This window comes from Muscardinus avellanarius, assembly GCF_963383645.1.
Source record: "Muscardinus avellanarius genome assembly, chromosome: 11".
NCBI classification, from domain to species: Eukaryota; Metazoa; Chordata; class Mammalia; order Rodentia; family Gliridae; genus Muscardinus; species Muscardinus avellanarius.
In genome coordinates this window covers 75,478,201-75,504,289 of record NC_137797.1, presented here as the reverse complement: position 1 = coordinate 75,504,289, position 26,089 = coordinate 75,478,201, and the positions used below count along the sequence as shown (strand labels likewise).

Sequence of the window (26,089 nt, the reverse complement as noted above, 5' to 3'; positions counted from 1 at the left end):
ACATAGACATATACATAAATTTTTTTTTTTTTTTTAAAATTTGGAAACAAGGTCTCTTAAGCCAGCGAGGCTGGCTTCAAACCTGGGCGATCCTCCTGTCTCCACCTCCCAGGTGCATGTAATTACACACAGGCGCCACCACCCCGGCTTCTTCCTTGCTTTTTGACAAAATAAGACCTACCAAGGCTAACCTGTGGTTTGCCTACCCAGCTCTTCAGGTATTTTCTCTGAGAGGTCTTGCTTTCTTTTATTGTAGAATGTTGTGTAGAAACCAAGATCTAGGTGAGGGGAGTATTCATGGCTATTGGGTTATTTTTTCTTCCAGTCTCTTTCAGAAGACAGAGGTAGGAAATATATTCATTTATAATTATATATGTGTGTGTGTTCCACTTTTACTCAGATTTGTGTTTCTACCTCTCCTTGTTTATTTAAAACTAATAAATATATAAAATAAGAATCTAAAATCACAGGGTCTCTCTCAGTTGCTGAGAGCCTCACTAAGTAGCTGAGGCTGGCTTCAAACCTGGGCGATTCTCTTGTCTCAGCCTCCCACGTGTGGAGATTACAAGCGTGAGCCACCATGCCCGGCTAGTCTTTTTATTTTTGAAACAGGGTTTCACTGAGTTGCAAAGGGCCTAAGTAGCTGAGGCTATCTGCAAACTGCAATCCTCTGGTCTCTGCCTCCTGAATGCTGGGATTACAATTGTGCTTCACCACTTTATTATTTTTATTTATTTATTTATTTTTTTCTGGTGGTACCTGGGGTTCCTGGAAGCCCTTCTGCCTCCGGGCTACACTCCCAGACCTATTTTTACATTTTTATTTGGAAACAGGGTCTCCTAAGCCAGTGCACGCGGCTGGCTTCGAACCTGCACGATCCTCCTGTCTCTGCCTCCCAAGCGCGGGGATTACAAGCATGCGCCACCACGCCTTGCTTCACCACTTTATATTGGAGAACTGAGATCTTGATGATACCCCGTTGACTTATCTAAGAACAATGGGAATCTTATTTTTTTCAAGGCTTTTTGGTGTCACTTAGTCTCCTTAAAAGTAAAAGTATGTAGGCTTGAACATTTCTAAGGATGTTACCATTTTTGTTAGTATTGAAAATGTGTTTTTATTTCATCTTCTTATTGGTTATTGTTTATATGTGAATTATTGATTTTTAAGTATTTTCTATCTTGATGCCTTACTTTTTTATTAGTTTTGTCATTTTTTTTTGTTTTAGAATTTTCTTTTTTTTTTTTTTTTTGGTGGTACTGGGGTTCCTGGAAGCCCTTCTACCTACGGGCTACACTCCCAGACCTATTTTATATTTTTGAAACAGGGTCTCTTACGCCAGTGCAGCTGGCCTCGAACCTGTGCGATCCTCCTGTCTCCGCCTCCCAAGCGCGGGGATTACAAGCGTGCGCCACCACGCCCGGCTGTTTTAGAATTTTCTACATTTACTATTAAGTTATCTGTAGATAAGAATTGTTTTACTTCTTTTCTAGTATTTATGTCTTTTTTTTTTCTTTTGTCTAATTATATTGGCCAGTGTATCGCTATACAATGTTCAATAATAGGGAAAATGGAAACATCTTTTTCTTGCCTTAATGCTGACTTTAGTTTGATGCTTTTAGCATTTCCTCACTGAGTAAAATACTGGCTGCCTGCAGTGTGTTCTTTCTTTCTCTCTTCTCCCTCCTTCCCTCCCCATCCCTTTAGCAGTACTGGAGATTGAACCCAGGGGCATTCTACCACTTGTGCTACATCCCAGCCCTTTATTTTTAATTTTGAGACCAGGTCTCATTAATTTGTTCAGGTTATCTTCAAAGTAGCTATCTTCCTGCCTCAGCCTCCCAAGTAGCTGGGATTACAGGCATATGCCTGGTCTGCTTATGTGTTTTGATGCAGTACTAAATTTTAACTTTTATTGTAATAATCCTGTGATATATAAAATATTCCCATATCTGTTTATTTTTTATTTTTATTTTATATTATTATTATTATTATTATTATTATTATTATTATTATATTATTTGCGGGTCTCGGGATGGAACCCAGGGGCATTTGACCTCCAAGCTACACCCCCTGCCCTATTTTTTATTCTTTATTTTGAAACTGGGTCTCACTGAGTTGCAGAGGGCCTAAGTAGCTGACGCTGTCCGCGAACCACAATCCTCCAGGTCGCAGCCTCCCGAATGCTGGGATTACAAGCGTGTACCACCACGCCCAGCTCTGTTTATTGAATAAGCAGTATTATTAGAAGTCGGATTTAGTGATATTTTTATATAATTATCTACTAAATTTTTTTTAAGTGATCCTAGGGATTTAACCCAGGATCCTTCTACCTCTGAGCTGCATCCCCAGTCCTATTTTATTTTTATTTTTATTTGGAAACAGGGCCTTCAACCTATAATCCTCCTGTCTCAGCCTTCCAAGTACTGGGATTACATAGTAGTGTCATCATTCTCAGTGTGTTTTTGTTTTTGTTTTTTTAAGTGTAGTTATTATTATCTTTGTTCAGAGGGAGGCTAATGATGACTATAAAACTCTAGAAAATCCTGTTTTGTAGCCTATATTTGAATGTGAACATTTTTCATGTTATAGAAATTTAGTATATAAGTAAAATCAACTACAGTGCTAAGTGATAACTTTGGAGAACTATTTTCTGTTCTATCCATTAAGATTCTTCACTGTTTTTCTTTGTTTACTGGCCGTTGTATCACTCGATGTACAAAAGCAATACTTTAAAATCATTGCTTATTTTTTATATTCTCAAGGTAAGAAGTAATTGTTTGATTTCAGAAGTCTTCATTATATTTATATACCCTGTAGAGAAGAAAAGCAAATTTGTGCCTTAGTCACAATCAGATATCTTATATATTTGTTTGAGGGAAACCATTCAAACCTATCATCACTAAACTAAATGTGTTACATTTTACATTGTATATTTGATCCTAATTTGGTTCTTTAAAAATCTTGCTAGTTTAGTAGTTGCTTGGAACATTCCTCCTACTCCCCCTCTTTATTCACTGTGGGGTTTATTAGCTAATGTGTGTATGTGCCAGGTATAGCACTCTTTATATCTTTAAGCAAATTACTTGGTAATTTCTGGGTTAGTTTCTTATCATAACCAGTCATAAAAATCTACCAAATCTTACATATTTAAGGGACTAACTTGAATTAAATATTATATATTATACACAAATTTGATATTTTATAGTGGCATTATAGTATACCATTTAGAGGCTAAAATTTTAGATTCCTGAAGATAGGAACAAGAAGTATATAAATAACAAATTGATTAATTCTTAGTATCATCAATCTTAGTACTAGATGGAATTTTAAGGGGGTAGTCTAGCACCATGCTTTTGGATAGAGTAGAAGGATGCCCTCCCCACCCCATAGGCTTATATATGGATAATAGACTTACTTATGATCACTACCACAAGCCAGCCATGGTGATGCACACCTGCAATCCCAGTACTTGGGAGGCTAAGATAGGAGGATTGCAGGTTTGAAGCCAATCTCAGCAAGTAGGAGACTCACTATCAACCTAGCAAGACCCCGTTTAAAAATGAAATATAAAATAGGGCTGGGGTATAGCTCAGAGCTGGAGTGCCCCTGGGTTCAATCTCCAGTAAAACACACACATGTGCTAGTATACACACACACACACACACACACACACACACACACACACACAGGAAAAGTAGAAACCAATTCTGAACTGCCTTTTTTACACTAGTTTTAAAAGGAAAAACTGTAGATGTCAGAGATACCTATGTTATAAAAAATATGAACTTTACATTTATTTATTTATTTATTTATTGCGGGTCTGGGGATGGAACCCAGGGGCATTTGACCTCCGAGCTACACTCCCTGCCCTATTTTTTATTCTTTACTTTGAAACAGGGTCTCACTAAGTTGCAAGTAGCTGAGGCTGTCTACGAACCATAATCCTCCAGTCTCAGCCTCCTAAATACTGGGATTTCAAGCATGTGCCACCACGCCCGGCTGACCTTTACTTTTTTTTTTTTTTTGGTGGTGGTGGTACTGGGGTTCCTGGAAGCCCTTCTACCTCCGGGCTACACTCCCAGACCTATTATTTTATTTTTTTTGGAAACAGGGTCTCCTAAACCAGTGCGCGTGGCTGGCTTTGAACCTGCGCGATCCTCCTGTCTCTGCCTCCCAAGCGCGGGGATTACAAGCGTGCGCCACCACGCCCGGCTGACCTTTACTTTTATATTAAGATAATTCTGATTTATACCATCTGTGAGACATGGGTATTAATTTGTTGGCCATTGGAGGTGATAAATCACTTTATCATTTGTAGGCAATAGTCTTATCTCTTTCCTCTCTCCAAAGGATTGTGTCTATACCACAGATATCTATTATTGGTGAGCCTATAGCAAAACATGTAACAATAACTGAGGCATTAATTACATATAATTCTATAATTCTATATTTTAAATATTTTGCTTAGAAAGTAGTTCAGCCACTATGGACATCAGTATGGAGATTTCTTAGAAAACTGGGTATAGATCCACCATTTGATCCGGCTATACCACTCCTGGGTATCTTTCCAAAGGGCTTGAAATCAGAGAACTATGTTAACATATGCATACCCATGTTCATAGCAGCACAGTTTGTAATAGCCAAAATATGGAACCAACCTAGATCTCCATCAACAGATGAATGGATTGCAAAATTATGGGAAATACACACAATGGAATTCTATTCAGCTATAAAGAAAAATAAAATAATAGCATTTGCAAGAAGGAACTAGAGAACATTATGTTAAGTGAGATTAGTCAAGCACAGAAAGAGAAGGGACTTATGTTTTCTCTAATATGTCCAAGCTAGGGAGTAGTGGTAATACCAGAGGGACTCCAGATGATGGAGGGGAAATCTCAGCTTGAATGGAAGAATAGGAGAGGAAGTAAGCTGAGGTTGTTCAATGGAGGAGCTACATACGAATATGTGTAATAGCATAAATACATCATGATCATTCTGGACACTTTCTATTGGGAGGGGGGAGGGAAAGGGAGGGGGAAGGGCATGAAGCACAATGTAAATGTACACCACTCTCAATATGTTCCACTTATAAAAAAAAAAACTTATAGAGTTAAACTTTGCACATTAAAAAAAAAAAAGCTGGCCACTAATTCTTTTTCTTTCTTCTTTTCATTTTTTTTTAAGATCAGAGATACTAATTTTTCAGTTTGGTACATTATTTTTTAGATGGAGACCTCTGCTGGAAGTATGAAGTAATATATGAGTTCTATTATATGTTATATTTGTACAAGGAGATGATAGTGAGATTTTATTTATTTATTTATTTATTTAATTTATGTGGTACTAGGGATGGAACCCAGGGGCATTCTACCTCTGAGCTACATCCCCAGCCTTATTTTTTAGTTCTTTTTTATTTTTGAAACAGGGTCTCACTGAGTTGTGAAGTGCCTCGCTAAGTGAGGCTGTCTGCGAACCACAATCCTCCAGTCTCTGCTTCCAGAATGCTGGGATTACAAGTGTGCTCCAGCACATCCGGCCTGAGATTTATTTTAAAAACAGTCAATGTTTTTTAGCTAACACCAAATTTACCATGAGCCAAATATACCCAATGGTTTACATTAATTGATGTTTTCATACCTACCTTTGACTTAGATCCTGTATTCATGATGTTAGAAATGAAAAATCAGAGTACCTATACAGATATTTATCTTACTGGATTTTCATGGTAACCCTACAAAGATAGGTATTCTGTTTTATAGATCAGAAAAAAAAAAAACCTTAAGTACTATTGCTAATGTAGGATTAGAGTTTAGCTTTTTGAGTTTTAATCCACTACTGCTTTTGTACTACCAAACAAAGTCTTGGTGACAAGGACCTCAGCTACTTAGTGAGGTCCTCTGAAACTTAGTGAGACCTGGTTTTAAAATAAAGAATAAAAAAAATAGGGCAGGGGGTGGAACTCGGAGGTTGAATGCCCCTGGATTCCATTCCCAGACCTGAAAAACAAACAAACAAACAATATATATATATATATATATATATATATGTACTCATTAAAGCCCCTAATTAAACATCTGATGCACTGTAGTTCAATTGAGAATCTCCTGCCACTGGGTAGATTTGTATGAACCCAAGTATGTATGGTAAGCATCTTGGCAAATAGGAAATCTAATTAGAACATTCTGAAAGAATTCAAAATTTTAAAATTCAAAAATTTTAAATTCAGAATATTCCATTGATCCTGGCCTTAAGCTTAATCTTTTCTTATGTGGCTTTATGAAACAAGTACCAAGAGTCAGTTCTAGTTGTAGAAAATAAATTAATCTTATGATAAATGGCACTTTGTACAATTTTGTTTAGTACTTAAATGTTTTTATTTTTTATTTTATTTTATTTTATTTTGGTGGTACTGGGGTTCCTGGAAGCCCTTCTACCTCCGGGCTACACTCCCAGACCTATTTTTACATTTTTATATGGAAACAGGGTCTCCTAAGCTAGCGCACACGGCTGGCTTCAAACCTGCGCGATCCTCCTGTCTCTGCCTCCCAGGCACGGGGATTACAAGCGTGCGCCACCACGCCCGGCTAAATGTTTTTAAAAGTAACATACACACTAATGTCTCCCCATCTCTGTTTATAAGCCACAGCATGAGGATAGAATCTTGCAACATTTATCTTAAACTGGCATGTGAAAATCTAGGATTTTGCAAAGTAACCACTAGTTCTGAAAAAGTAATGACTAAAAATGATGTGGTAACTTGGTAGAAACTTTTTGAGAGTTATCATTGCAATAGCTCTTTACCATTATTGTAATAGCTAATATATATTTAACATTTACTTTTTGCCAGGCACTGTGATCATGTGCACTATTCTAATCCTTAAAAATATCCTATAGGACTGATACTATCATCATCATTTTACAGTAAGGAAATTAAGATTTAGAGAGGTTAAGTAATTTGTACAAGATCACTCTAGTAGAAAGTACTAAAATTTGGTCCCAGGAGGAACCAAATTTTTAACTGCTATACAGAATACTGCCCTTTCAATTCATTTAATGAATAATGTCTAATTATCATATGTCAGACACTACTGTGTACACTAGACATACGTCAGTAATAAAAATCTTTTTCCTTTGGAGTTGTGAAAGGAGACAAATAATAAACTCATAAAATTTCATAGTGCCCATATAAAGTCTCTAATTTTTATTGAAGCAGTTGGGAAATTTTGAGCAGTGAAATGCCATTATCTTGATTTTTTTGGGTACTTTGTTGTGTATAGATAAAGGGGTGTGGATCGAGGTTAGAAATAAGGAAAGTTCACAGAGGTGAAAAAATCCAGGTGAAAAATGGTGGTGGTCTATATCATTGAGGTTCATAGCTCTTTAGGTAGTAAAATATAGTTGAACTTTGGGTACATTTCTAAATGTTCCAAATCTAAAACTTTTAGGACTGTCATTAGCAGAGAGATTCTCAGATACTGAGAATCCATTAGGTGCTTGGTTTTCTACTTTCAGTTTTAAACTTTATTTTTTCTATTATCAAAGTATTTATAATAAATGCTTTTTGAATACAATGTAGGAGATGTATGAAGTGATAAATATTAAGCATTGTACTCTCGGCATTTTCAGAAAAGAATTTAGACTGTTATAAGCAGACATCTTGGCATATTTTTCCTAGTCTTGTCATAGAGTTGAACCTTAAAAACCTGTTTTACATAGCCAGGCATGGTGACACATGCTTATAATCCCAGCATTTGGGAGGCTGAGACAGGAGGATCTCGGTTTGCAGACAGCCTCAGCTACTTAGTGAGGTCCTTTGAAACTCAGACCCTGTTTCAAAATAAAGAATAAAAAATAGGGCTGGGGGGGTTGCTTGGAAGTAGAATGCCCCTGGGTTCCATCCCCAGTACTGCAAACAACAACAAAACAAAACCAAAAATATATCTACAATAAGCAGGCTCTTTATCTCTCCAACTAAAATTTTAGCTCCTTTAGAGCATAAACTACTATTTATTTCTCTAGCTTGATGATCTTTCACAGTTTCTGTACATAATAAGTACTCAGTAATTCTTGTTTTGTTTGAAATAATTGTACCAAGAACTATGTGGGGCTCAGTGATTTGGAGTTTAGTTAGGAAGGCAGTACCCTGCAGGTACAACTGCAAAATATTAAGACTGATTTTTTTAAGCAAATGTAACAGAAATTAAGCTAATATAACTACTGGTGTTCAAAGTAGTCACCTTGGGTGGAGATATTACACTTGTATCAGTGATACTGTTGTTTTGAAAAAGTTATTATAAATTTGAGTCATGATATAAAATTAAGTTTCATTGAATTTGTTCATTAAAGTTTTTAACCCCTTCATGATGGTCTGTAGAATAGTAATTCTACAGAGTTGGCTCTAGAGTCACACTGCCTGGGTTTAGATTTTACCTTCACTGTCATGAGTTTCATCTTTAAAAAGTGAATAATAAAGTATATACTTTTTAGAATTTTTAATGAATGGTAAATAAGTTACTATATAAAGTTTTTAATATAGTGTAATAAGTAAGCTCTAAAAAATGTTTTTTTTTTTTTTTTGGTGTAGGGGGGTACTAGGGATTGAACCTTGGAACATTGTACCTCTGAGCTATGCCTCCAGTGCTATTTTATTTATTATCTTGAAGCAAAGTCCCATTAAGTTGTGGAGGGCATTACTAAGTTGCTGTCTTAGGCCCCAGAGTACAGGGATTACAAGTGTGTACCACCACCAAAGCCTCTAAATACTAATTTTTATTTTCTGGCTGACCTTGTTTAATTGTTCTAACTCACAATTTTTAACTTATATTTCCACAACTTGCATACACACCTTATTTACCAAATGTAGCTCTTAGTGATGTTTGCCATTTAATACCCAATGAAGTACAAAGATTTATGCTGCTTCTGGTTGTATCTGAAATAATTTCTAAAGGAACTACTAACAAATTATTTTTAACTCATAAGAGTATCACTGAAGTAAAGCCAGGCATAATGGTGCTTGTCTGAGGCTGAGATAGGAAGATCACAGGTTCGAGTCCAGTATGTGGTAGCTTAGTGAAACCCTGCTTCAAAATTAAAAATAAAGTAGGACTCGGGCGTGGTGGCACACACTTGTAATCCCTGTGCTTGGGAGGCGGAGACAGGAGGATTGCGCAGTTTCGAAGCCAGCCTTGCTGGCTTAAGAGACCCTGTTTCCAAATAAAGTATAAAATAGGTCTGGGAGTGTAGCCCGGAGGTGGTAGGGTTCCATCCCCAGTACCACCACCAAAAAAATAAAAATAAAAATAAAAAATAAAGTAGGGCTGGTAGAACATCCCTGGATTCAATGGGTGGATGGATGGATGGAGTTTCAACAAGATATTTGATACTTGAAAAAAGGATAATATCTTTCCCCCCTCCATGGTGAATAATAGTCATTTGAATGAATAAATTATAGCATTATAGCTTAGTTGTTTTTGTTTTGTTTTTCTTTTTTTCTTTTTCTTTTTTTTTTTTTTTTTTTGGTGTGGTAATGGGGATGAAACCCAGGAACTTTCTACCTTTGACCTATACCCTCCAGCCCTATTTTAGTTTTTTTATTTGGAGAAAAGGTCTCACAAAGTTGATGAGTCTCACTACTTGCTGAGGCTGTCCTTGAACCTGCAGTCCTTCTGTCTCAGCCTCCCAGGTACTAGGATTACAAGCATGTGCCACACACCCAACTTAGCTTAATTGTTTAAAAAAACAATAACAACAACTCTCTCCTGGGAGTTGTGTTACATGCATGTATTCTCAGTACATGAGAGACTGAGACAGGAAGATCACAGGTTTGAGCAATTTAATGAGATTCTGTTTCAAAAATAAAAAGGGCTGGGGTGTAGCTTTGAGGTAGAATGCTCCTGGGTTCAGTGTCCAGTACCAAAAAGTCCCCCTACTAATACCTCCCATCAAAAAACTCTTAGTAGAACAAGAAAGGATCTTTATTGTTTTTCCATTCCTATCTCCTGCAATATACTTGCACATTGTTTGATCATAGACACCATGTCTTTTTCATCTGTTTTAAGTTTTTTTGAATAGCCATTTTCATGTATTTATAATTTTCCAAATATGCCAAATTTTCCTATTGTCTCTGCCTTTGCATGTGCTGTTTTCTCTGTCTGGAATTCCTTACCCTTCTTTGTGTGCTTGATACACTCCTACAACTTAATTACCATCTTAAAAAGCCTTATCTCACCAAGCAGCTTCAAGTTATCCTTCTTTATATGCAATTCCACTTTCCCCCTATTTATGCCTTTATTATAGACATTGCTATAACAATGTTTTTCATGTCTGTTTCCACTATTGAACTGTGAGCCCAAGGGGGGCTGAACTTAGTTTTATATATTTTTGCCTCCCCAACATCATAACACAATACTGATTAGTACATAGGAGTTATTTAATGTGTGGCTAATGGAGTCAGTCAATGAATGCTTGAAAAGATCATTGGAAGTTTAAAAAAAAAGTAATTAACTTTGTTTTGAGGGTAGAGAGGACCCCTGTAGAAGAGGCCTTAAGCGTGGTGTTAAAAGGCTAGTAAGATTTAGATGGGGAAAAAGGGGAAAATGAGGGTATGAACACTATATTTTAGTTGTGTAAATGAGCTTGCTGCATCAGAGGCTTTGTACATATGATTGGTAGAAGGTAAAACCAGGACTAAAGATTGGTATTAGATGATGAAGGATTTTGAAAATTAGATCAAGATATTTGACCTTTATTTTTTATATGGTGTAAATGCAAGGCTTTCAGTTTTTGTTTATTCTTTTTTTGGTGTGTGTGGTACTGGGGTTCCTGGAAACCCTTTTACCTCTGGCCTACTCTCCCATACCTATTTTTTATATTATTTTTATTTGGAAACAGGGTCTCTTAAGCCAGCGAGGCTGACTTAGAAACTGCACGATCCTTCTGTCTCTGCCTCCGAAGCGTGGGGATTACAAGCATGCGCCACCACGCCCGGCTTATTTATTTATTCTTTAGCAGACCAGTGTCTTAATGAAAATGATATTTTGGGAGTATTAATTACATTGGTATGGGATAGATTTGAGATAGGGAAAAGTAGTAGCAGGACTGTCATGTTTTGATCAGAGAATGGGGTTATTTTTATTGATTATTAAGATAAACATGTTATTACTTCTTAAAATAATAGACAAGGAAGTCATATTCAAAGGTAACTTCAAGCTGGGCATGGTGGCACGCTTTTAACCTCTCCCCCCCTTGGGAGGCGGAGACAGGAGGATCGTGCAGGTTCGAAGCCAGCTGTGCTGGCTTAGGAGACCCTGTTTCCAAATAAAAATATAAAAAAATAGGTGTCTGGGAGTGTAGCTTGGAGGTAGAAGGGTTTCCAGGAACCCTAGTACCACAAAACAAAAAGAAAGGGAAAAAAAGGTAACTTCAAGGAGCCTAGTGTGGTGGCGCACGCTTGTAATCCCAGCATTCGGGAGGCTGAGACTGGAGGATCACAGTTCACAGACACCCTCAGCAACGTGTGTGCCCACCCACCCCTGTAACTTAGTGAGATCCCGTTTCAAAATAAAAAATAAAAAGTAGGGCAGGGGGTGTAGATCGGAGGTAGCTCGGAGGTAGAATGCCCCTGAGTTCCATCCCCAGACTTGCAAAAAAAAAAAAAAAAGTACTTCAAGCCGGGCATGATCTTGAATGCCTATAAATACAGTATATGGGAGGCAGAGACAAGATTATCTCAGATTCACAGCCAGCCTCAACAAGTTAGTAAGACCCTCTACAACTTTGTGAGACCCTGCTTCATAATAGAAAATAGGAAACCAGGTGTAGTGGCTCACACTTGTAATCCCAGCATTTGAGAGGCTGAGACAGGAGGATCTCAGTTCGAGGACAGCCTCAGCTACTTAATGAGGCCCTTTGCAACTCTGTGAGACCCTGTTTCAAAATAAAGGATAAAAAACAGGGCTAGGGGTATAGCTCAGAGGTAGAATGCTCCTGGGTTCCATCCCCAGTGTCACACACACACACACACACACACACACACACACACACACACACACGGAAACAAAACCAGATAATAAGGCTTGAAGTATAGCTCAAAAGTAGAATGCCTCTGGGTTCAAATCCCAATAAAACACACACACACACACACACACACACACACACGCGTGCACGTACGCACACGCACACACACACACACACATACACACACACAGCAAGCAAGAACTTCAGTGCTGTAGTTTCTTTATGGTAATCATAAATACCAGTTGTCAGTGGACTATTGATTTATAGAAGAGCAGGTTATGTAGAGAATTCCAGTTAATAGGAAAGTTGTTAAACCAGCTTAAAACCTTTTATGTATTTGTGTGTAGGTCTACCATCATTAGATCACAGTCATGTTAAATTTGGGGTTATCTTTATTAGATTATTATCTTTTGTCTCTCTACTGGGAAGAACTTGTTTCAAGTTCATTACTGAGTTTACTTTTTAAACTAAGCTTTGTCACTTAGCACTTTAGTTTGAATAATTGGGCAATCATTTCTTCTTTATTCTTTTAGAACCATGTGAAATAAAAATGAGTAGTGATAGCCACATATGGTGGTGCAAGCCTGTAATGCCAGTACATGGGAGGTTGAGACAGGAGGATTCAAGTCCAGCCTCAGAAATTTAGCAAGACTCCCAGCAACCTAGTGAGACCCTTTTTCATAACAAAAAATAGAAAAAGGATTGGTGTTTAGCCTGGAAGTAGAATGTTTCTGGGCTTAATCCCCAATACCACCACAGATTTATTTCCTGAGCTTTAGAGCTCTTACTGAGATAGTCTCTCTCAGGGCTTATGCATTGGAGAGTGAGAGTTACTGGATAACTGAAGCAAACACCTGGGCTATTCCACCAATTCAAGAATAAAATAAAACTTTACATGTCTAATTGAAACACATTCTCAAATTGCATTCACATGATAAAGGTAGGAAGAATTTACACTAAAGTAATGTAAATGCTAACAGTTCTCCACATTAAATTTGCTAATTTAAGAATCAAGGTTCCTGCGGGGCCTGGTGGCACACACTTGTAATCCCAGCATTTGGAAGGCTGAGACAGGAGGATCACAGTTTGCAGACAGCCTCAGCTACATAGTGAAGCTCTATGCAACTCAGTGAGACCCTGTTTCAAAATAAAGAATAAAATAGGGCTGGGGTGTACCTCGGAGGTAGACTGTCCCTGGGTTCCATCCCCAGTACCGCAAAAAAAAAAAAAAAAAAAAAAAAGAAAAAGAAAAAAAGAAAAGAAAGAAAGAGAATCAAGTTTCTTTAACTTAGAACTTTAAAGCAGACTTCTCAAGGTACCCTATTCTGCCTTAGTGTAGTAACAATATTTAGCTGTATAAGCTCTATAAATGCATCATAAATAAACTCATTAAAAATTTGGCTTCTGGTGAGGCTCTCAGCAACTTAGTGAGACCCTGTTTCCAAATAAAATACAAAATAGGTCTGGGAGTGTAGCCCAGAGGTAGAAAGCTACTGGGTTCCATCCCCAGTACCACAGAAAGAAAGAAAAAGAAAGAAAGAGAGGGAGAGACAAAGAAAGAAAGGAAGGAAGGAAGTTGGCTTCTGTCTTTTTTTCAGTCAAGCTGTGTGCAATCAATCATGTTTCTCTTACAATCCAGAACTGGGATGATTATGAGCTTTCACATCTATCTCAGTAACTTAAGCATTTTTTCAAGACTATCCCAGTTGAGTCCATTTTATCTAGAGCAAGTTTATTTGCTGACAACAGTATTTCCCAAAATTGTTCATAGTAACCCTGTGAGTAGAAATGTATTCTGGGGACTGGTGAAGAGATGCGTGGGAAGAAATGGGACAATGTGTGCTAAAATGTGTTTGGGAAATTCTGTGGGCAGTCACAAAACACATTATAAACATGTTAGTTTCAAGAAAAATTGCAGAAAAGAATCATGTTTAGCTCTTATAACAAAGTTTCCAAATTTGAATTTAAATATAAAATACTTTTTCTGCAGTCCATCAGATTAACACTTTGAAAATGTTGGCCTAAGGATTTTTATAAAGACAACCAATCCTTAGTTAATCTTGATATTTCATTAGGAGTTTAAATTCTTTTTCCTCGTAATGATTCAGTAAAAACAGTCGACTGAGTTTTTTCCCCCTAATTCAGGCTGCAGTCCCAAGGCTGAATCCTCCTTGTTGGATAGCAAGGGGACTACAGTTGTCCCTCAGTATTTAACAGGGATTGGTTCCAGGAAGCTCCATGAATATAAAAATCTGCAGATGTTCAAGTCCCTTAGAGTAGCATAGTATTTGCTTATAACCTAAGCACACCCTTTAAATCATCTTTTTAAATCATCTCTAGATTACTTATAATACCTAACACATAAATGCCATGTAAATAGTTGTTATAGTGCTTTGTTTGGGAATAATGACAAGGAAAAAATGACAGTACAGACTGAGTTTTTTTCACCAAGTAGTTGATTCTGTGGTTGATTGAACCCATGAATCCCATGGATAGAGAGGACTCACTATATTTCTGAACCTGCTCTGAACACATTTTGTTGATGTTATAACCTCCTCTGTTCTTGTAAGCAAAAGCAAATAATGCCTTGGGTGTTACAGATAGGGAAGCTTGGGAAAAATTAACTTCATTCTAAATGCTAGAATATCATCATTAGGGAATACCTGTCCTCTCTTTATGATTGTAATGTTGCCAGTTTATATTTCTCCATATATTAATTTGAGCAACAATGGAAGCAAATTTTTACTAGTCCTAACCTTTGTGACCAATATTTTTAAATCTTTTATGAAGCCAGACATGGTGGCACATGCCTGTAATCCTAGCACTTGGGAGGGTGACATAGGAAGATCACAGATTTGAAGCCAGCCTCAGCAATTTAGTGATACTCTGTGACCAAAATAAGAAATAAAATCGGGCTGGGGGTATAATTTGGAGGTAGAATGCCTCTGTGTTCAATCCCCAGTATCCCCACACACCTCTTATAAATAGAGAAAATAGATTGTCCCAAACTAAATCAAATCAGTTTAATGTCAAAGTAAGATTTCAAATAACAGCAAAGCTCTTCCTGAAGATAAATTTTAATAACACTAGGTCATTGTCAAACAATCTTTTTTTCCTAGTCACACAAATGAGTGCCCAAGGGTAAAAAACATACTTTAAAAAACTAAAGGCCTAAAGTATTTGTATCTATTTTCAGTTTAGGCTATTTCTGTCAAGTGTATATACTAACTCCATTTATGTATTTATTTGTATTTATTTATTTATTGTCTGTTATTTCTACAGTTATTTTCCTGATTTGATCTTCTAGAAATCTCTGGATTTCTGTTTTATCAGGTTCTGATGTTGTGGGGTTGTGGGCATTCATTGCTCCACTGTTATTTCTCTTTCCCATGATTTTGGAAGTTTGTGCCTTCTCTGGGTTCTTCCCTTGGGTCACTACGACTGCACTTAAGGTGCTCTGGATCTCGAGTCTGTGGTATCTCAGACCCCACTACTCCTTTACTGTGTTGTATCGCAGAGTCTCAGACCCAGGGAGTCAATCGAGGCTGCTTTAGACCATGGGGGAGTGCCAGGTTGGGCGTTCTCCTATGGTGTGATATCTCTGCCACTGCCACTCCCCCACTGGGTCAAGTCCCTGGGAGTGCAGTACTGGGATTTCTCCTCTAGGGGCCGCAATTTGACTCACTGTTGTTGAGTGTGTTGATGGAGCTGTAGTGGACTCGGTGAATTCGCTGCTGCTGCCACCAGTGGCAATATGGCACCTCTGCCACACCCTCAGCCGTGAGGCTGGCGTATTTCTTCTCTGGTTTTGAGCTCCGCTCTGAGTCCCTGCAGCGTGTGCTGAGCCCAGCCCCTGGGAGCTTTAGATGCTCCCTGCGCCGAAAAATCTGCCGAATTCCGCCTGGCTGATCCACAGTGGCTCACCTCGGCTTGCTGTCCACCGCTCCTCTCTGGAGCCTGGTGGGCTGTTGTGTGCGTTGGTCTGGTGCTGTCCAGTGAATTCGCCGCTGCCGCCGGCAGTAAGGCGCTGCTGTTGCATCCTCAGCCGTGAGGCCGGTGTATCTCCTCTGTGGCTCTGAGCCCTGTTCTGAGTCCCCCTCCTCTCTGGGGCTTGGTGCTGCAAGGGAAGATGGCTTCCATGCCGCTTCGCGCTGCGGCTCCGGCCGCAACACTGAGGTCTGGTTTCTTTCTGGTGTCTCGTTTTTCCAGCCCTCTTTTTCTTTGTCCCTTGTAATTACATTTTTGTTTCTCTGCTGATGGTGTTTTCTGGCTATGAAAGGCACTGATTTTGAGGTAATAGAGATTGGTTGTTAGCGGGGCTCATAAGCGCCGCTTTTCTCTGTCGCCATCTTCCCAGAAATCGATAGTTCCATTTAGTGTAATTATTTTTATTATTATTATCATCATTATTGTTATTGTTATTATTTTGTGTTTTTGGTACTGGGGATTGAACTCAGGGGCAATCTACCTCTGAGCTATACCCCTAGCCTTTTTTTTTTTTTTTTTTTCAAAATAGGGTCTCACTAGGTTGCTGAGAGTCTCAGTACTTGCTGAAGCTGTCATTAAATATGGAAACCTTCTAAGTACTGGGATTACGGGCCACCACATAGTGTGATAATTTTTATACTGTGTTTCAACTAAAACAATTAAATTTATAAAGCAATTTCAACTATTTAATACTACTTTATATTTTAGAAGTCTTATAGTTTAACAAGTTCATCTTCATTTATATGATACTACTGATAAAATCATGTGTTTTTTTGTTTTGTTTTTGTTTTGGTGGTACTGGGGATTGGAACCCAAGGGTTTCTAACTCTTGGCTGTACTCCCAGACTTATTTTATATTTTATTTGGAAACAGGGTCTCACTAAGTTGCTGAGAGCCTCACTAAGTAGCTCAGGCTGGCTTCAAACCTGTATGATCCTTTTGCCTCATTGTTTTTAATGATACCTATTTTCATATTATTTTTGACTCCTGATTTTATTATTCGGTTTTTCTTTTTTCTATTTAAATTAGTTTTTGGTGGCTGGGAGGCCTGGCCTCCCAAGAGCAAAGTTAGTTGGAGCTGGTTGTTGTTGAAAGGGGTGGGTGGGGACTGGGATGGGGCATGGAGACCTGGCTCTGCTGGTGTGGTTCTGGATGGAGAAGAATTGCACTTCAGAGAGCCTGGGGTGTGGTTGGAAGGAGACAAGGCAGGTACCACAAACTCAAGCTCGCTCTGGAACCCCCCTCAGTCCCCAGCCTTATTCTCTTCTAGTCTTCCCACTGGTGGCATTCTCTGAAGTCTTGGAGGCCTTCTTTTTCTTCTGTTTTTGGGTTTTTCCTTGGAGGAGAGCCTTTAGCTCCGCATCCTGGACATCCATCTCTGACTTATACAGGTTGGGCTCAAAGGGACCACTGGTTATTCGCATGGGGCCATTAGGCATGAGTAGAACTGTAAATTTAAGCTGTGCAACAAATTCACCCTTCTTCTCATAGAGAACATTAAATGGTTATAGCAACTCATGTTTGGCACCCTTCACCACATCCATCTGAGCCTTCTTCTCATCTTCAAATGCTCTTAAAGTAAATGGCATGGTATCAAAACACCTTTCTACCTCACTGAAAAAGGCACGTGAAATTTTTATTTTCAAGCCATATTGTTTGGAGGGGTCTCTTTTGTAAATTGTAGTTCTCTGTCTTGCATCCTTGTCCTTGACTTTTCCTGAACTGACAAGAACATCCACAGTATATACTTCATGAATCTCAAACAGCCTTCTTATGATCCTCCTTCTGCTGGTCAGTGGGATTCTGGATAATAGTTTTCCCTCCATCAGTGACATGTTGCTTCAAGTGGTGTAAAAGCATACCTTCTATTGGTGTGCAAATAAATGAGTGAGTAACTTTGTTCCAGGCTACTGTCACTTGTGTGTTCTGGTTTCCAGGTTTGTTCAGGCAAAGGGTAGCTTCAGCACAAAAGTGAGCTGCCTTTATGACATCTGCTTTCTTTTCTGTTACTTGAGTACTTTGAGCTACACAAACCACAAAAGTATGAGCCACATTTGTGATGAAGTCATCCACATGAACCCCAGAGTTAAATTTACCAAGTCACCTTCCTTGAGAATATGATCCTGGTCACGCTTCAAAGGGAAGAAGTGATGGACACAGTTATTTACCAAAGTGCCACCACGCCTGGCTCAAATTCTTTATTTATGGGATTTTTGTTAGGTAGATACTGATATATATTACTTTTCCCATACTGCCTTCACATTATTCATCATCATTCATCTTTTTATCTCTTTCTGATGCTCTTTGGTGCATTGTCTGGATTTGGTATTAAATGCTACTAAATTATTCTCCTCTTTATTCTGTTATTCAAACCATTTGAAGTGTGTGTGTGTGTGTGGGGGGGGTACTGGGGTTCCTGGAAACCGTTCTACCTCCGGGCTACGCTCCCAGACCTATTTTTTATATTTTTATTTGGAAACAGGGTCTCTTAAGCCAGCATGGCTTTGAACCTGCATGATCCTCCTGTCTCTGCCTCCCAAGCACGGGGATTACAAACATGCGCCACCACGCCCAGTGAAAATTCTTTAAGTCAGGTAAAGTGGCACTCACTGGTAATCCCAACTTCTCAGGAGACTGAAGTAGGAGGATTGCAAGTAGGCCTGCTTTGGCAATTTAGTGTGACCCTATCTTAAAATAAAACTAAAAAGGCTTGGGGGTATAGCTCAGTGGTAAAACTTCCCTGGAATCAATCCCAAGTACCTAAAAACAAAAACCAAACTTTATTTTAATAATTTTACACACACACACACACACACACACACACACACACACACACTTATCTTTTCCTAAATACTTATTTCTGTCTTGTGTTTCTAATATTTCCCCATGTCTCTCTATGGCTATTTATTATGACTATTTGAAATTTGTTTCTCAATGAATTCTGCTTCTTGGACTAGGTATTTTTGTGTATGCACATATGTGTATTCTTGTGGATGCCTCCCTTATATTATTTCTCAGATGTCTATTTTCCTCCCTGTTTGTTAATGTTTTATAATCCTGAGATACTGGTACATTTAGAGAGTGGGGGATGGACAGAGACAAAGCTTGGCTGTACTTGGAAGTTTGTCCCATGTGGCTCTTGTTTCTTAGGGACACCTTTCTGTAGGCACTGCTTATATCAATAGGGTACCTCTTTTCTGTTTTTAGTCCTGTCACTGCTGATTTCTATACTGAAGTAGTGGTAGCATAGAAAACAAACTGCATAAGAAAATCCAGGCTAGTAGCATTCCTAAACTCATCTTATTTCATCAGTGGACTCTTGTTTCCCTGTACTGGCTCTACTATTACCTGTGTTCTGAAGTGTTGGTAAACTGGATTCTGAGATTCAACAATGTTATAGAATCATCTTTAGAGTAGATTTTGCAGCAAGGAGCTAATAACCAGCAGATGGTGCTGGTATTATGCCTTTTCAGGCACCAAAACCTGTGTCTTATTTCTACAGGTAGTGGCTGTACATGATTATTAAGTTTTTTTAAGTTCTCAGAATAGCTTAAAGTATTAGACTAGTTCTATCAACAGATAAGATATATAAGTATGTCTTAACAATTTCTTATTCCTTATGCATAAAATTGTACTGTTTTGGTTACAGTACATCTTAAATCTTTTATGCTAGTAATATATGCTTTTAAAATATTGTGATGTATAGATATTATTTATTAATTGCTTATAGACTCTTGAGTACTGTGCTGAGTATTTTATATATGTGATGTTGGAGTAAAACCAAAATTGTTTCTTTAATGATAAGTTTTAAGCCAGGAGTGGTGGCACACCCTTGTAATCCTAGTACTTGGGAGACTGAGGCAGGAGGATCACAGGATCATGGCCAGCCTCAGCTACTTAGTGAAGTCCTCCACAACTTAGACCCTGTTTCAAATTGAAGAATAAAACCGGTCTGGCAGTGTAGCTCAAAGGTAGAATGCTCCTGAGTTCAATCACTGGTACTGCAAAAAAAGAAAAAAAAAGTTTTAACTCAATACATAATAAGAATTATAGATTACTATTTAGACAAAAATTATACTCAAATAGTCTGGTAACAGTAAATTTCATTAAAGTCACAAAATGATTTTCCTGTAGAAGATGGAAATAATTAAAAAAGGAAACTTAGAGATTGTATTATCGAGGGAACTGAGACCTGTTTATACAAAGTAAATAGAAATGATCACCAAAAAATATATCATCATAGCCGGGCGTGGTGGCGCACGCTTGTAATCCCCACACAGGGAGACGGAAACAGGAGGATCACACTGGCTTAAGAGACCCTGTTTCCAAATAAAAATATAAAATAGGTTTGGGAGTGTAGCCTGGAGGTAAAAGGGTTTCCAGAAACCCCAGCACCACCAAAAAAAAAGTATCATCATGTGCTTGTATGCTTTGCACTCACATGTGAAAATAGAAAATAAGAAATCATTTTAGCTTCCTAAATCAGTTTATATCATCACCTTTTTTTTTTTTTTTTTTTGCGGGTCTAGGAATGGAACCCAGGGGCATTCAATCTCTGAGCTATACCCCCTGCCCTATTTTTTATTCTTTATTTTGAAACAGGGTCTCACTGAGTTGCAAAGGGCCTCACTAAGTAGTAGCTGAGGCTGTCCTTGAACCAGGATCCTCTGGTCTCAGCCTCCCAAACGCTGGGATTACAAGCATGCACCACCACACCTGGCTTATCATCACCATTTCTTAAACTAGTTTTTAATTTAAAATTAGCTCACTTAATGCCGGGCATGGTGGCACACGCTTATAATCCCTGCACTTGGGAGGTGGAGACAGGAGGATCGCACAGGTTTGAAGCCAGCCTCTCTGGCTTAAGAGACCCTGTTTCCAAATAAAAATATAAAATAGGTCTGGGAGAGAAGCCTGGGTAAAAGGGTTTCCAGAAACCCCAGCACCACAAACACACACACACACACACACACACACACACACACACACACACAGTATCATCATGTGCTTGTATGCTTTGCACTCACATGTGAAAATAGAAAATAAGAAATCATTTTAGCTTCCTAAATCAGTTTATATCATCACCATTTCTTAAACTAGTTTTTAATTTAAAATTAGCTCACTTAATTCCAGGCATGGTGGCGCACGCTTGTAATCCCTGCACTTGGGAGGTGGAGACAGGAGGATCGCACAGGTTCGAAGCCAGCCTCTCTGGCTTAAGAGACCCTGTTTCCAAATAAAAATATAAAATAGGTCTGGGAGTGTAGCCTGGAGGTAGAAGGGTTTCCAGGAACCCCAGTACCACCAATCAATCAATAAATTAATAAATAATAAAATTAGCACACTTAAAGCCAGGTGTGGTGGCACACACTTGTAATCCCAGCATTTGGGAGGCTGAGACAGGAGAAACTCAGTATACTGACAGCCTCAGCTACTTAGTGAGGTCCTTTGCAACTCAGTGACACCCTGTTTCAAAATAAAGAATGAAAAATAGGGCTGGAGGTATAGCATGGAGGTAGAATGACTCTAGGTTCCATCTTCAGTACTGCGTGCAAAAAAAAATGAAAAAAGAAAAAATTAGCACATTTAATAATTGTGTGAAAGAATATAGGTTAAGAAATTGCTGACTGTCTTTTTGCTTGACATTTAAGCAGTGAAACCACTCTTCCCATTTTTTCTATGTAAAATTTACAATAAAATTTACCCATTATAGTCCTGCTGTGAGTTTTGGCAAATACAGTTCTGTAAGAACCATAAGAATACAAACAAAATAGTTCTGTTACTCTTTATATTCTCCTTTGTGCCTTGTAGCTACTTAAATTATACATCTTCTATCTTTGGTGGCTACTCATCTCTTTTGAACTTCTATACTTTTGCCTTTCAGGAATATCTTATCAGTGGAATCATACTGTATATAGCCTTTTTAGCTTGCTTTTTTTTTTTTTTAACTTAGTATAGTGCATCTGAGATTCTTATATAATGCGTGCATCAGAGTTTATTCCTTTTTATTGATTAGTATTTCATTGTGTCAATATACTGCAGATTCTTTACTGCTTCCTGGTTGAGGGATATTTGGGTTATTTCTAGTTTGATGATTAAAAATACTATAAACTTTAGCTGGGCTTGGTGGCGCACACTTGTAATCCCTGTGCTTGGGAGGCGGAGACAGGAGGATCGCGCTGGTTCGGAGCCAGCCTTGCTGGTTTAAGAGACCCTGTTTCCAAATAAAAATATAAAAATAGGTCTGGGAGTGTAGCCCGGACGTAGAAGGGCTCCCAGGAACCCCAGTACCACCAAAAAAATAAAAAAAAAAATAAAAAAAATACTATAAACTTTATTTATTTATTTGCAGTTTATTTTTTATTTGAAACAGGCTCTCACTAAGTTGCAAAGCCTAAGTAGCTGAGGCTGTCTGTCTCAGTCTCCCAAATGCTGGGATTACAAGTGTGCACCACCATGTCCGGCTTATAAACATTCTTTTATATGTGTTTTTGTGAACAGAAATTTTAACTTTCATTAGTGTAAATACTGAGGAGCGCAATTGCTGAGCCATTTACAGTCTCATCTCAGCATATGAGAATTCTAGTTATCCCTGAACTTGCCTAGCAAAATTTGGTAATATATTGTTTTTTAGATTTCAGCTATTTTAAAAGATACAGAGTAACGTTCCATTTTTTTAATTTGCATCTTTTTTTGTGTGGTACTAGGGATTGAACTGGGGACATTCTACCTCTGAGTTACACCTTCAGCCTTATTTTATATCTTATTTTGAAGCAATGTCTCACTAAATTGTACAGGGCCACTTAGTTGCTGAGGCTGACCTGAACCTGCGATTCTCCTTTCCCAGCCTCCCAAATACTGGAACTACAAGCATACTTCACCTTCTTACCATGTCCAGTGTAATTTGCATTTTTCTAAGTTACTAATGATGTTGAACTTTTTTTTTTGTACTGAAGATTGAACCCAGGGGATTCTGCCTCTAAGCTATACCACCAGCCTTTAAAAAAAGAGTGTTTGTTTGTTTATACTTTGAAACAGAGTCTTTCTAAATTGCTGAGGGCCTCAATAAATTGCCTTGAACCTGCAATCTTCCTGTTTCAGACTTCCAAGTACTGGGATTACAGTCATTCACTACAATCCCTGGCAATTTAAATTTGGGGATTAAATCTAGGAGCATTCTACCTCCAAGCTACACTGCTAGCCCTGTTTTATTTTTTTTTATTTTGAAACAAGATCTTGCTAGGTTGATGAGAGTCTCATTACTTGCTGAGACTGTCCTCAAACCTGCAGTCCTCCTGTTTCACCCTCCCAAGGGTTTACTGGCATGGGACACCATACCCAGCTTAAACTTGTTTTTTTGGGGGGTAGTACTAGGGGTGGAACCCAGGGGATTTTTTATCTCTGGGCTAGACTCCCAGACCTATTTTATACTTTATTTGGAAACAAGGTCTCACTGAGTTGCTAAGAGCCTCACTAAATAGCTGAGGCTGGCTTTGAACCTGTGCTATTCTCCTGTCTCATCCTCCCAAGCACTGGGATTACAAGCATGCGCCACCACACCTGGCTCAAACATTTTTTAATGTACTTGTTTTCCGATTTGTCAGTCTTCTTTTGCCTATTTTGAACACACGTGTGTGCGTGAGTGTATACATGTGTACACATATGTGTGGTAATGGGGATTGAACCCAGGGGTGTTCTACCTCCGAGCTATACCCCCATCCTTTTTTATTTTTATTTTTAAACAAGTTATTGTCAAATTGCTGACCTTTAATTGGGCGTGGTTTTGCAGGCATGTAATCCTTGCGCTTGGGAGGCTGAGACAGGAAGATTGTACACATTCGAAGCCAGCCTCAGCTACTTAGCGAGGCTCTCAGCAACGTAGTGAGACCCTGTTTCCAAAATAAATATAAAATAGGTCTAGGAATATAGCTCGGAGGTAGAAAGCCTCTGGGTTCCACCCCCAGTACTACCTCCTGGGTTTGTACTACTGAATTTTGTGAGAGCTTTAAAATATTCTGGTTAGGTCATCTAACAGATACATAATTTACAGATTTGCAGATATTGTCTCACAAGTGAATTTGTCTTTTCATTCTCTTCAGTAAGTTTTAGTGAGATAATATGCAATAAATTGAACATATGTAAAATGTAGAATTTGGCAAGTTTTGACATAGATATATACCTGTGAAACTCGCACCACAATCGAGATAGTGAACATCTGTAATCCTCAGAAGTTGTCTGCCTCTTTGTAATCCTTCAGTCTGCTCCGAATGCACCCCAGCCCCCAGGGCTATGCAGAGGAGCATGGCGGCTAGGAGCGCCATTGTTCCCTCCCTTTGATGCACCCAAACATTTTTCTTACATAGTATGTTGTCTAGAATTCCTGAGCATGTAGGGCAGGAGCAGTCTAGTTTCGGGGAGATTTCAACAGTTCAAGGTGGGTCAGATTGGTCTGTCTGCCTTTCCCAAATACTGGCCGCTGCCACCACATTCTTGGTCTGTCTCCTCTCATTCTTATTTTAAGTAGGAAGTCATGACTGGAAATATCTCAGTATGTTGTCCCAATCAGATATTAAACCAGAATCTGTTGTCCAGGGTTTCTCAGAGGAATACATGTCTTATTCAGCCGCTGCCAACAGTCACTGCTGTGGCTAAGGCCGCAGCTGCCGCCATCTTCCATGCCCCTTATATTTAACTACTTAAGAAACTGCAAGATTATTTTCCAGAATGATTGATTATAACGTATATTTTCTTTCTCTCTCTCTCTCTCTTTTCTTTTCTCTTTTCTTTTCTTTTCTTTTCTTTTCTTTTCTTTTCTTTTCTTTTCTTTTCTCTTGTAGTCCTGAGGGTGGAACCCAGGGGCATTCTATCTCCGAGCTACACCCCAGCCTATTTTTTATTCTTTATTTTGAAACAGGATCTCACTGAGTTGCAGAAGGCCTAAGTAGCTGAGGCTGTCTACAGATTCCTGTTTCAATCTCCCAAATACTGGGATTACAAGTGTGTGCTACCACACCTGCTATAACATATACATTTTCATCAGCAACGCAAAGTTGATCTAATTGATCAATATTATAACTAGTATTTAACATGCCTAGTCTTTTAAATTTTAGCCATTCTAATAGGTATATAGTGATATCTGCATAGGGTTAGAGTCTACTTTTTCCCAGTGACTAACTAATATCATTGAGTACTTGTCCTGTGTTTATTTGTAATTTGTTTGTCTTCTTTGGGGAAGGACCTATTCAAGCCTTTTGTGATTTTTTCCCCCCTGTGGTACTGGGGATGGAATCTGGGGGCATTGTCCTATGAGCTGCATTCCCATTTTTTTAGTCTTTTTGGGGGGGGTGGTACTGGGGTTCCTGGAAACCCTTCTACCTCTGGGCTACGCTCCCAGACCTATTTTATACTTTTTTATTTGGAAACAGGGTCTCCTAAGCCAGCGCTGCTGGCTTTGAACCTGAGCGATCCTCCTGTCTCCGCCTCCCAAGTGCGGGTATTACAAGCATGCACCACCACTCCCAGCTAGTCTTTTTATTTTTTGAAACAAAGTCTTACTGAGTTGCGATGGGCCTCCCTAAGTAGCTGAGGCTGTCTACGAACTGCAATTCTCCCATCTCTGTTGCCTCCTGAATGCTGGGATTACAAGTATATGTCACGATCCCCTGCCTGTCTTGTGATTTTTTTTTTTTAAAGTTTTATTATTTTTGGTACTAGAGATTGACCCTAGGGATGATATACCTTTGTGCTACACTCCCAGCCCTGCCCTTTTTTTATATTTTGAAACAGGGTCTCACTAAGTTGATAAGGGCCTCACTAAGTTGTTGAGGCTAGCCTTGAACCTGTTATCTCCCTGTCTCTGCCTCCAAGTAGGGGGATTATAGGCATGTGCCATCATGCTTGGCTTTGGAAAAGTTTTAATTGTGTTAAGTTCAAAATAGGTTGTTTTTCTTATGTTGAGTTTTAAAAGTTTATATATTCTGAGTATTATCAAAATGACTTGTGCATATTTTCTCCTAGTCTTTGGCTTATCTTTTCATGTTCTTGTGGAAAGATAAATTAGACTTATAATCTTTTTAATTCAAGT

At 38.6% G+C, this 26,089-nt stretch overlaps 1 protein-coding gene and 1 pseudogene across 2 annotated transcripts in view; one reads left to right on the top strand and one right to left on the bottom strand.

Annotated features, from left to right (window-relative positions):
* ARID2 (AT-rich interaction domain 2) overlaps window positions 1-26,089 on the top strand; it is a gene marked incomplete at both ends in the record, with an annotated part of 187,563 nt that overhangs the window by 16,025 nt on the left and 145,449 nt on the right. The window lies entirely within an intron of this gene.
* Window positions 17,249-24,326, bottom strand: LOC308270302 (proliferation-associated protein 2G4-like; annotated as a pseudogene). The gene is made up of 2 exons: window positions 24,185-24,326; window positions 17,249-18,193 (listed from the first exon to the last, which is right to left on the bottom strand). The product of its transcript is annotated as a proliferation-associated protein 2G4-like (transcript).